This window comes from Engraulis encrasicolus, chromosome 6, assembly GCF_034702125.1.
Source record: "Engraulis encrasicolus isolate BLACKSEA-1 chromosome 6, IST_EnEncr_1.0, whole genome shotgun sequence".
Lineage (NCBI taxonomy): Eukaryota > Metazoa > Chordata > Actinopteri > Clupeiformes > Engraulidae > Engraulis > Engraulis encrasicolus.
Window position 1 is genome coordinate 16595381 of NC_085862.1, and position 10000 is coordinate 16605380.

The 10000-nt window shown below is 39.5% G+C and overlaps 1 protein-coding gene and 1 long non-coding RNA gene across 2 annotated transcripts in view; one reads left to right on the plus strand and one right to left on the minus strand.

Moving 5' to 3' along the window:
- Window positions 1-10000, minus strand: part of zc3h3 (zinc finger CCCH-type containing 3) — a 92981-nt gene that overhangs the window by 9688 nt on the left and 73293 nt on the right. The window lies entirely within an intron of this gene.
- On the plus strand, window positions 2352-5608 carry LOC134450804 (uncharacterized). Its single transcript, XR_010035154.1, has 3 exons — window positions 2352-2465; window positions 2961-3013; window positions 5318-5608. It is a non-coding gene; the product is annotated as an uncharacterized LOC134450804 (long non-coding RNA).

Below are 10000 nucleotides of genomic sequence, written 5' to 3' on the forward strand. Positions count from 1 at the left end.
ACTTATAAATCATTTAAAATATATTTATTAGTCCTTCCGTAACACTTAATAGAACATAATAATAAGTTACTTAATATATTATTAAAAATACTTTTATGATTAATTAATTAACATATCAACAGTAACTTAAGCATAACAAGTGACTTATAAACTGTTAACTAATTATTACTTAATATATTATAATTATTAGTTGTAGTTTACAAATTATAAAGGAGGAGAGGAGAGGAGAGGAGAGGAGGAGAACAGGGCAGGGGAAAAAAGAGGAGAGGAGAGGAGGGGATAGGAGAGGAGAGGAGATGAGAGGAGAACAGGGAAGAGGAAAAAAGAGGAGAGGACAGGAGAAGAGAGGAGAGGGGGGGATAGGAGAGGAGAGGAGAGGAGAGGAGAGGGGAGGGGAGAGGAGAGGAGAGGAGAGGGGGGGGGTAGGGGACAGGAGGGGAGAGGAGAGAGATGAGAGGAGAGGAGAGGAGAGGAGAGGGAGAGGAGAGGAGAGGAGAGGAGAGGAGAGGAGTGGAGAGGAGAGAGGAATTAGATGAGGGGAGGGGAGGGGAGAGGAGAGGAGAGTGGGGGAGGGGAGGGGAGGGGAGGGGAGAGGAGAGGAGAGGAGAGGAGGGGAGGGGAGAGGAGAGGGTGGAATAGAGGAGAGGAGAAGACGAGAGTGGAGAGGAGTGTGGAGAGTAGGGGAGAGGAGATGTAGGGGGGGGAGGGGGGGGGGGAGGGAGGGAAGGGAAGAGAGAAGAGGAGAGGGGAGAAGAGAGGAGAGGAGAGGAGAGAGGGGAAAGGAGAGGAGAGAAGAGGAGAGGAGAGGAGAGGAGAGGGGAGGGGAGAGACAGAAAGAGGGTGGACAGAGAGAAGACTGTGTGCGCAAGAGAAAGAGAACAACTCCTCTCTGCCATTCACTCCTCCTCACCCATCTCTCCTTTCTTCCTCCCTCTCTATTTTCTCTTCTCCTCTAGTGTAAATAGGCCTATGAGGGCCTAGTTGGCAATGGGATGGCACCTACTGTTGTACTCTTGTGGTTCAAGGCTGGTGGCCAAATATTTTGTTTTAGCAGTGGTTTTAATGTTTATTACATTAATACACAAAAAAGTACTGGACCTTCCCAATTTTGAGTTTTCAGCCATAAACAATGTTACGTTTTATATTGGTAAATATAATTGCACATTTAAGTTAAAGTTTCTATTGCACTGAACTGTCTTCTATTTTGAAGTCATTGAAATAAATAAAATAAATCAGCTGATTAGGTCGATATCAATGATACTTATGTAGACCTCCTTGGTTGATATCTTTCCTCTGTTTATTTATTGTATGCTGTTCTAGTTGTTTGATAGCCTATTTCATCTGCAACCCAGTCGACAAATGCCTATTGAAAATGTAAAATAAATAGTTTATAAAAAGCATACACAGTAAAATGGGATAATAAATAGAGGTAATTCTAGTGAAACAATGAATTAATGATGGGTTGTTATTGTTAAAAACATGACTTAAATGAATTTGAAATAGCAGAACCTTTACTGTGACAATTACGATTTGGGACTTTTATTTTGAAACCGGCTGTGGCTTCCCTTGGAGCCGTTCACTTCAGTCTGTCGTCTGCCGAGCCAGTCGAATTTTCTTTGGAGCTAGAAACAATCAAAAGAAAATATTTCGTTTTTTTATGAAGTTTAAGTTTCCTTTTGGAGTACGGAGCGTCCAGCTCTGTGAATGATGTAAGTTTTGAAGACTAGAGGCTTCCTTTCATCGAGTATTTGTTTTGTTTCAATTCGCCTTATTCACCCGGAACTTTCTAAAGACGTTGAGGGGTACACTTCACGGGTACACCCGGCTGCACACCAGTTGTTTGGCGCCTCACTGCTGTGTACCCAAATGTAGTCCTACGTCCTCAAAGAGAAACAAATCCTACCGTGGACAGACTTTCCACCGTTTCACCAAAGAGCAGGCATTTCGGCGTGAATGAATAAATCACAACAAGAGGGATACTGGTCCATATTTCAAGGCAAGATGCGTAATTATGTCCAATCATACGCATTAGCTAGCACAAATAAGCTAGCTCGCCAAACTTGTCATGACTCATGTAGCCTAATGAAGCCTAATTAAAAAAAATATGAATGTGTAATTACACAACGCTACATTTATATGGTATTTCCAGATCGCTATTTCAAAATTATGCTTTCAATTTTGTGTTAAGCGATCCGATGGCTTACCATATGTGTTACCAGAACAGTTACCAGTAGCATACTTGTGCCAAAATGAAGTTGTTTTGCTAACAGACTAAAAATACATGCTGGTATTTATGGTTACAGATCAACGCTGAGATCGAGGTTCGATCTGAGCACTTTGGGAAGCAATGCTTTGTTAAGGTCACCCGTGGTATGACAACGCTAATAAAGGATGCTGTGCCTGCCAACTTTGTTCGCCTGGACTTCAGAGAAGCCAAAGAGGAGAATCATCATTCGCATACCGTGGTTAGTTTGTTCAGTCATAATTCAACTGGCATGTGTTAACCAAGACTCTTAACAAAAAAAAACAAAAAAACTGATAATAGTTTGCCATGGAATACTATTTTACTTTAGACAAAAAAACTTAATGCATGTGCTGGAGATATATTTGTTTGCATTGATCATGTAAGCTTACTCCTGAGTCATGAGCCAATGATTTCAAACTGTGATGTCATTACATTGCATTACATTTCACTTAGCCGACACTTTCATTTTATTCAAAGCAACTTAGTTATTATATGTCAGGGTATTGTTTACAGTCCCTGGAGTAATGTGGGTTTAGGTGCCTTTTCAAGGGCACTTCAGCCATGGAGATGTAGGGAGCGGTCAGAGGGATTCGAACCTGCAACCCCCAGATTGAAAGGCCAACTCTCTTATCACTAGGCCACGGCTGCCTCACCACTAGGCCACGGCTGCCCTGTGTATGTTATGACTCTCCTGTCCTTTGTGTTTCTTTTTCAGTATGGATTCCATGGAGTATTCCATCGAGTATTTCTTCTGTTTCAATCGTCTTGGTAAGGCAACTTGTCTATTTTTCCCCATACTGTTGTAACCTAAGTCTTATATTGTCTATCACTGCCAAATACTTCAGGTGAAACCTGCAATTTGTATTTTGTTTTGTTAATACTTAAAGGGCAATTCCGGCCAGTTTGGATTCATATCCCATCTTGGGTGGACCCAGGGAAAAGGATGAAAGGGGAAACCGCAAGAAATTTTCATGCGTGCTGCGCAAAGTTGTTCAATTGCGCTGTTTTCGGTTAAACCCTGGCCCGTCGGGCAGATATTTGACCTGTTTTAAAGCTCCTAGCGTGCATTAAAACCCTTTTGAACGCTTTGGCCGTGGTGTGTGGGTCCATACAAGTCGATCTAGTGGTTCACACTTCCATTAGGTAGCACAGGTACGATACAACAGGAGTTTTCAAAAGTGGCGCACCTACCTCCCTCAGCTTCCGCCTTCCAACTACGTTCGCAAAATGGTTCGCCAAAGTGATACTTCATAGTAATCCATTTTATTTTTGTCCACCAAAGACAAGCCACAAGAAACAAATTCACACATTTCCATGTCCTGTGTTGTTATTGTCTTGCAGATTCACTTCTCTGTCACTGAACGCAGTTTAGTGACGTCACGGTGTCACATGACTCCTGGAAGGAACGCACATTCGCTCATCCAGTTATTATACAGAAGCGAGAGAGAGAGGCGCTGTCGTAATATACTGTTTGATATTTTGAGATGGATCCTCCGTTGGGGTGGTTCAATTGAAGAGTTTGGTGGCCATGGTCATCTTTTTCGAACCAGAATATTTGTTACAGATAGAGAATTATTCCTTCCAGGAGTCATGTGACACCGTGACGTCACTAAACTGCGTTCAGTGACAGAGAAGTGAATCTGCGAGACAATAACAACACAGGACGTGGAAACGTGTGAATATGTTTCTTGTGGCTCGTCTTTGGTGGACAAAAATAAAATGGATTACTATGAAGTATCACTTTGGCGAACCATTTTGCGAACGTAGTTGGAAGACGGAAGCTGAGGGAGGTAGGTGCGCCACTTTTGAAAACTCCTGTTGTATCGTACCTGTGCTACCTAATGGAACTGTGAACCACTAGATCGACTTGTATGGACCCACACACCACGGCCAAAGCGTTCAAAAGGGTTTTAATGCACGCTAGGAGCTTTAAAACAGGTCAAATATCTGCCCGACGTGCCAGGGTTTAACCGAAAACAGAGCAATTGAACAACTTTGCGCAGCACGCATGAACATTTCTCGCGGTTTCCCCTTTCATCCTTTTCCCTGGGTCCATCCAAGATGGGATATGAATCCAAACTGGCCGGAATTGCCCTTTAAGTTTGATGTTGGCTGGTTGAAATGAGTTCGGAGTAAGCAGACTGTATTTCACATGCTGTGATCACGCACCCATTGCGTGCAAGGTGTAATTCTCTAGGCCAGGGGTGTCAAACTCAAATTGACTGAGGGCCAAAATCAAAATCTGGAACGAAGTTGCGGGCCGAACTCCACAATTATTTTTTAAAATGGACTACAATTGTGCATGCATGCATTTCATACTCATACTTAAATTTCACATACACTCTTTCCCATTATATTTGTTAGTTCAAATGTGTCTACACATCCTGTGACACAGCAAATTTCATGTTCAAGTCATATTACGCTATACATTGATGGTGTATGTGGGCCAACTGTAACAGACATTTGAAATGATCTCTGGGGCCGAATAAAATGGCTCCGCGGGCCAAATTTGGCCTCCAGGCCTGAGTTTGACATCCCTGCTCTAGGCCTATACATGGGTTCTAAATGTTGTTTATAACCTGACTGCGCGAACCTAGCTGTGCACAACTCCACCTCTGATTGTTGGAAACCGCTGACGGTCAAAAACTTATCTCACATGTTTGGCTGCCAGTGTCTTTCCCCTCCTCATAACATTGTGTTGAACACTGTACGGGCCCATGTATAATTGCAAGGTTACCTCAATTTCAGTACACTATGTTGTTATTTCATAGTATTCACCCTGTTTACTTGATAATGGTTATTTAACTGAATGGTATGCAATGCAGTAGGAACAAAGTGTTTGCAGGTTTGCAGTTTGCATAGCTTTTCTTTTGAGAAGATTGATTTTAAATGTTGCACAACTTTAAGTTTAAACTGATGATATTTGATAGGAATTCAACATTGTCCTGGGTGTGTAGCTTACGGCTGTAACTGCTATGATGCTTTTCTGTTATGCTGCTCTACAGCCTAGGCTACATGATGTGTCTGTCCCTATCAAATAAACCAAACTTAACTGATGACATGTTCACATAGGTGAAGTTTTTGAGCTGGATCTGGATTCTGCTGAGGATTCGTCGACTACTAGATGGCGAGCCACCCACTCATTCGAATGTGATCCTGTTCTACATTGCGCATGGCATATTTGGTAGGATTGTGGCCTGCTCGTGTCACATCACTGACTATGACTGACTTCAACGCCTTGAACTGAACTGCTTGAAAGGAGCTATTTTTCTTTTTGAACAACTTAAAGGAACTCTCTACATCGTCTCTTTTGAGGATTTAAAGGACTATTTCCAATTTTTGAAGGACAATTCATTTTTTTTTTTTTTTTTTTAATGTTCAAACCTTTTGGGGGGGGGGGGTAATTGTAAATATTTAAACTTTTCAATCTCTTACTTGTGATGTTTTTATTTCATTTTGTTAATGCCCATGTTATTATTTTTCCCTATATCCTATGTTTGTATATAAGAATGTCAATATTCAATAGGGTTGCATACAATATTTTCTATGGATACATGATTATTTATAATGATAAATAAATAATAATTATTATTATTATTTATGCAAGATGGACATTTGACACGAACATTATGGTTTTCCCCGTTCATTTTGCTTTCGATATCCTTTCCTTTTTGTTTTGGACTGTTTCAATTCACGGGACGTCACTTTAATCCTCCAAAGGACATTTTTGGAGTGAAGCGGCCAACTCTCTTGAATTACTGCTCTTGTCGGCTTGCGCTCGCCTCTGTGGATCTAATAAGGACATAAAAGGACAGAAACTTAATGTTTTGTGTTAAGGCTACATTTTTATGTTAGAAATTATTTTTGTATTGTAAGGGAATTTGATCTGGGAAATGTGTGTTGTGACCCTGGCAAGTTTTCTGTTTTGTAGCGTGCTGGGGTTTTTGATTTGACATGCTCTAATATAAATGGTGAAAATGTTGTAGAAACATATTGTATGTTGTCTTTTAATTGGTATCTTTTTCACTCTACCCAAAGCCTAGTGTCACATTCTGTAGCCCATTGATCCTGGCCTACCATTGACGTGTACCATACTCAGTAGTGGGTAACAACAGTTTAACATCATTGATAATTCTTTTCTCTCTTTCTAACAGTGTGAAAATGTATTTCTTGAGACCAATTGAAAATCATTTGTACTGTGATCATTTCTAGTGATACTGTCCAATTTCTGGAAATAGGCTCATATTACACATCCCCTTGAGTTAAATTATTGAGTTTTACCTTTCTCCTCCTGTATGTTCAACCGTTCTAGTATGGCAGTGCAAATTTTACCTCCATGCTAGCAGTTAACATTGAGTCCTATGAGATCAGCTGGCGGCTAGCTGGTCTCAGAACTCAATGTTAACTGCTAGCTTGGAGATAAAAATTGCACTGCCGTACTCAGAGAACGACAAGAAGTACAGGTAAAACAAAAAATAAGGGAAAGGTAAAACTCAATAACTTGACTCAAGGGGAGGTGTAATATGAGCTTATGTCCAAAAATGGGACAGTATCACTTTAATGTTACATATTAACTAATCTCAACCAACTTCACCATAAGGTTCCCCATTCTGAATGTTAAATATTAGTTATATATTAATTAAGCTCAACCAACTTCACCATAAGGTTCCCCATACTGAATTGTAAACATTAGTTATATATTAATTAAGCTCAACCAACTTCACCATAAGGTTCCCCATACTGAATTTTAAACATTAGTTATATATTAATTAAGCTCAACCAACTTCACCATAAGGTTCCCCATACTTAATTTTAAACATTAGTAAAACATTAGTAAAGCTCAACCAACTTCACAATAAGGTTCTCAATGCAGAATTTTAACCATTAGTTATACATTAATAAAACTCAACCAACTTCACCATAAGGTTCCCCATACTGGATGTTAAACATTAGTAATACATTAATAAATACTATACATAATTATTATTAAATGATTTATAAGTAATTAACAATAGTTTAGTTAATATTAACACTTAAAAAACATTTAATTACAATGTATTAATGATTAAATAATAAGTACTTAGTTAATATTGAACTATAAATTTTAAACTACAACTAATAATTATAATATATTAAGTAATAATTAGTTAACAGTTTATAAGTCACTTGTTATGCTTAAGTTACTGTTGATATGTTAGTTAATTAATCATAAAAGTATTTTTAATAATATATTAAGTAACTTATAATTATGTTCTATTAAGTGTTACAGAAGGACTAATAAATATATTTTAAAACTTTGTAAGTGTTTAGTATACACCTATAAATGTATAGTAAACCTTTAGTTAATTAATAGTTAACTGTTTGCTAACTGTTTGCTAACTGTTTATTAACTGTTTATAGCGGAAGGTTATTGTAAAGTGCTACCAACGCTTGTATGTTTTACAAACGTAAGGAAATACAAGAGATGAATGATAATTATTTTTACTAAATAAATTATTAAGCAAATGAAGCCGTGTGCTTGCGCCACAAATCCATGCATGTGTTACAAACGTGCACAATGAATCGCTGCATTTTTTTTTTTGAACAAAATAAATTTATAGTGGGAATCAAGCTGCGCGCTCGTAAAGTTGCTCAACACATTTTACAGTGATGGATATATCTCTTGGTTGCCGCGGTGACAGAGTTGTGTTTGTTGTGCCGATTTTTTTTTTTTTTTACGAGCTGGTGTTTCCTTACAGAGATCTGGCTCTAAGTGCATTGGACTGACACACACACACGCGCGCGCGCACACACACGCACACACACACACACACACACACACACACATGCACGCTTGCATACACACACACACACACACACACACACACACACACACACACACACACACACACACACACACACACACACACACACACACACACACACACACATGCACGCTTGCATGCACACACACACACACACACACACACACACACACACACACACACACACACACACACACACACACGGATGCACGCACGCACGCACGCACGCACGCACGCACGCACACACACTCGCCTGTGTGAAGGATGTCTCTGGTAATGGCCAATGTTTCAGACAGGTTGAGTACAACTGCATTTAGGGAATGAAGAGCCAGCCAGCCAGCCAGTCAGCTGGGCAGAGAGCCTGAGTGGACGAAGACGATATGACGAAAGATGAGAGATGAAATAGGGCAGCCTCTGGGTCAACCAGCATCAGTCGCATTCATTACAAGTTCAAAACGAGTTCAGGATGATTACACCGCATTTCACATTATTACGCAAATGACATTTTTTTCCCTTTTCCCAAATAGTCAATAGAAATGACAGTCGTCATAATTTTCAAGTAATCAGCCATTAGAGTACAATTCAAAAGTTTTTGAATGAACCTTCCAATGATAACGGTATTTTTTTAAATAATAAAAAACTTAAAATGCCCAAAATGCTCTGTTCCAAATTATTACGCAAAACAGTTTTGTAGTGTTGTAATACAAATTTCTTTCTTTTTTTTCCCACTTACATCAAAACAGTTGGCATTTGGTACCTTCTAAATTACATTTCGATGTTCAAAACTTGGTCATAAGCTGTAACTGGAATGCTGCGTTTAACATTGAAGTCAATGGCAGGGCATTGCATGGAAATTATGGAAGCCCAGATATTCTTGATGCTTTGCTCTCAGCTGTTTTTGTTTGTTTGGTCTGGTGACCCACACTTCACTCTTCAATATACCTGTAGATTTCCATGCCACGTGTAGGTGCTTTGGAGGTGATGACATTCAAACTCACCAGACATAGCATCCCATTCATTTTCAATGGCGTTTTATGTCTGGTGCGTTAGAATGTCATCACCTGTCATGACCAAACAAACAAAAACAGCTGAGAGCAAAGCATCAAGGATATCTGGGCTTCCATAACTCCCATGCAATGCCCTGCCATTGACTTCAATGTTAATCACAGCATTCCAGTTACTAAGACAAAGAGCTTATCACCAAGTATTGAACATTGAAATGTAATTTAGAAGGTACCAAATTCCAAACAGTTTTGATGTAAAAGGGAAAAAAAGAAAGAAATTTGGATTACAACACTACAAAACTATTTTGCGTAATAATGTGGAACAGAGCATTTAAAGTTTTTTATTATTTTAAAAAATACTGTTATCATTGGAAGGTTCATTCAAAAACTTTTAAATTGTACTCTAATGGCTGATGACTTGAAAATTATGACGACTGTCATTTGTATTGATTATTTGGGGAAACAGCGAAAAATGTCATTTGCATAATAAAGTGGAATGCTATGTAATACGTATTCAATCTAAAAGAGGACGAGAGATGCTTCAAGCTGTGTGTTCTTTTAGGGTTTGGAATGTGGGCATTGGTGCTGCAGGTGTTGGTTCACCCTGTCCTGAGGTTAATATTTGGACACCCCCACACCATTATAATATATCTTTAACACCCCCCCTGGGAGCTGGACCCCCGTTGAGAAAAATTTGCTTAAACTGAAGCCACCTCTACTGATGAGTGACCGCAGCACCAAGTGTGATAGCTTGCTGAACGACACGGGCGAATACACCGGCGATGACAACATTAAGCGACACAAAATCGCTCGACTGTTCAACAAGAGCGATACGAGAGATGGAAGCGATAGAGTATGTCCGTTAAAAGCAGAACGCAAGCATTTGGGCTTTCGCATTGGCTGTGGCGGCTGTTGGCGAACAGCATCATAGCATATTTACATAATAT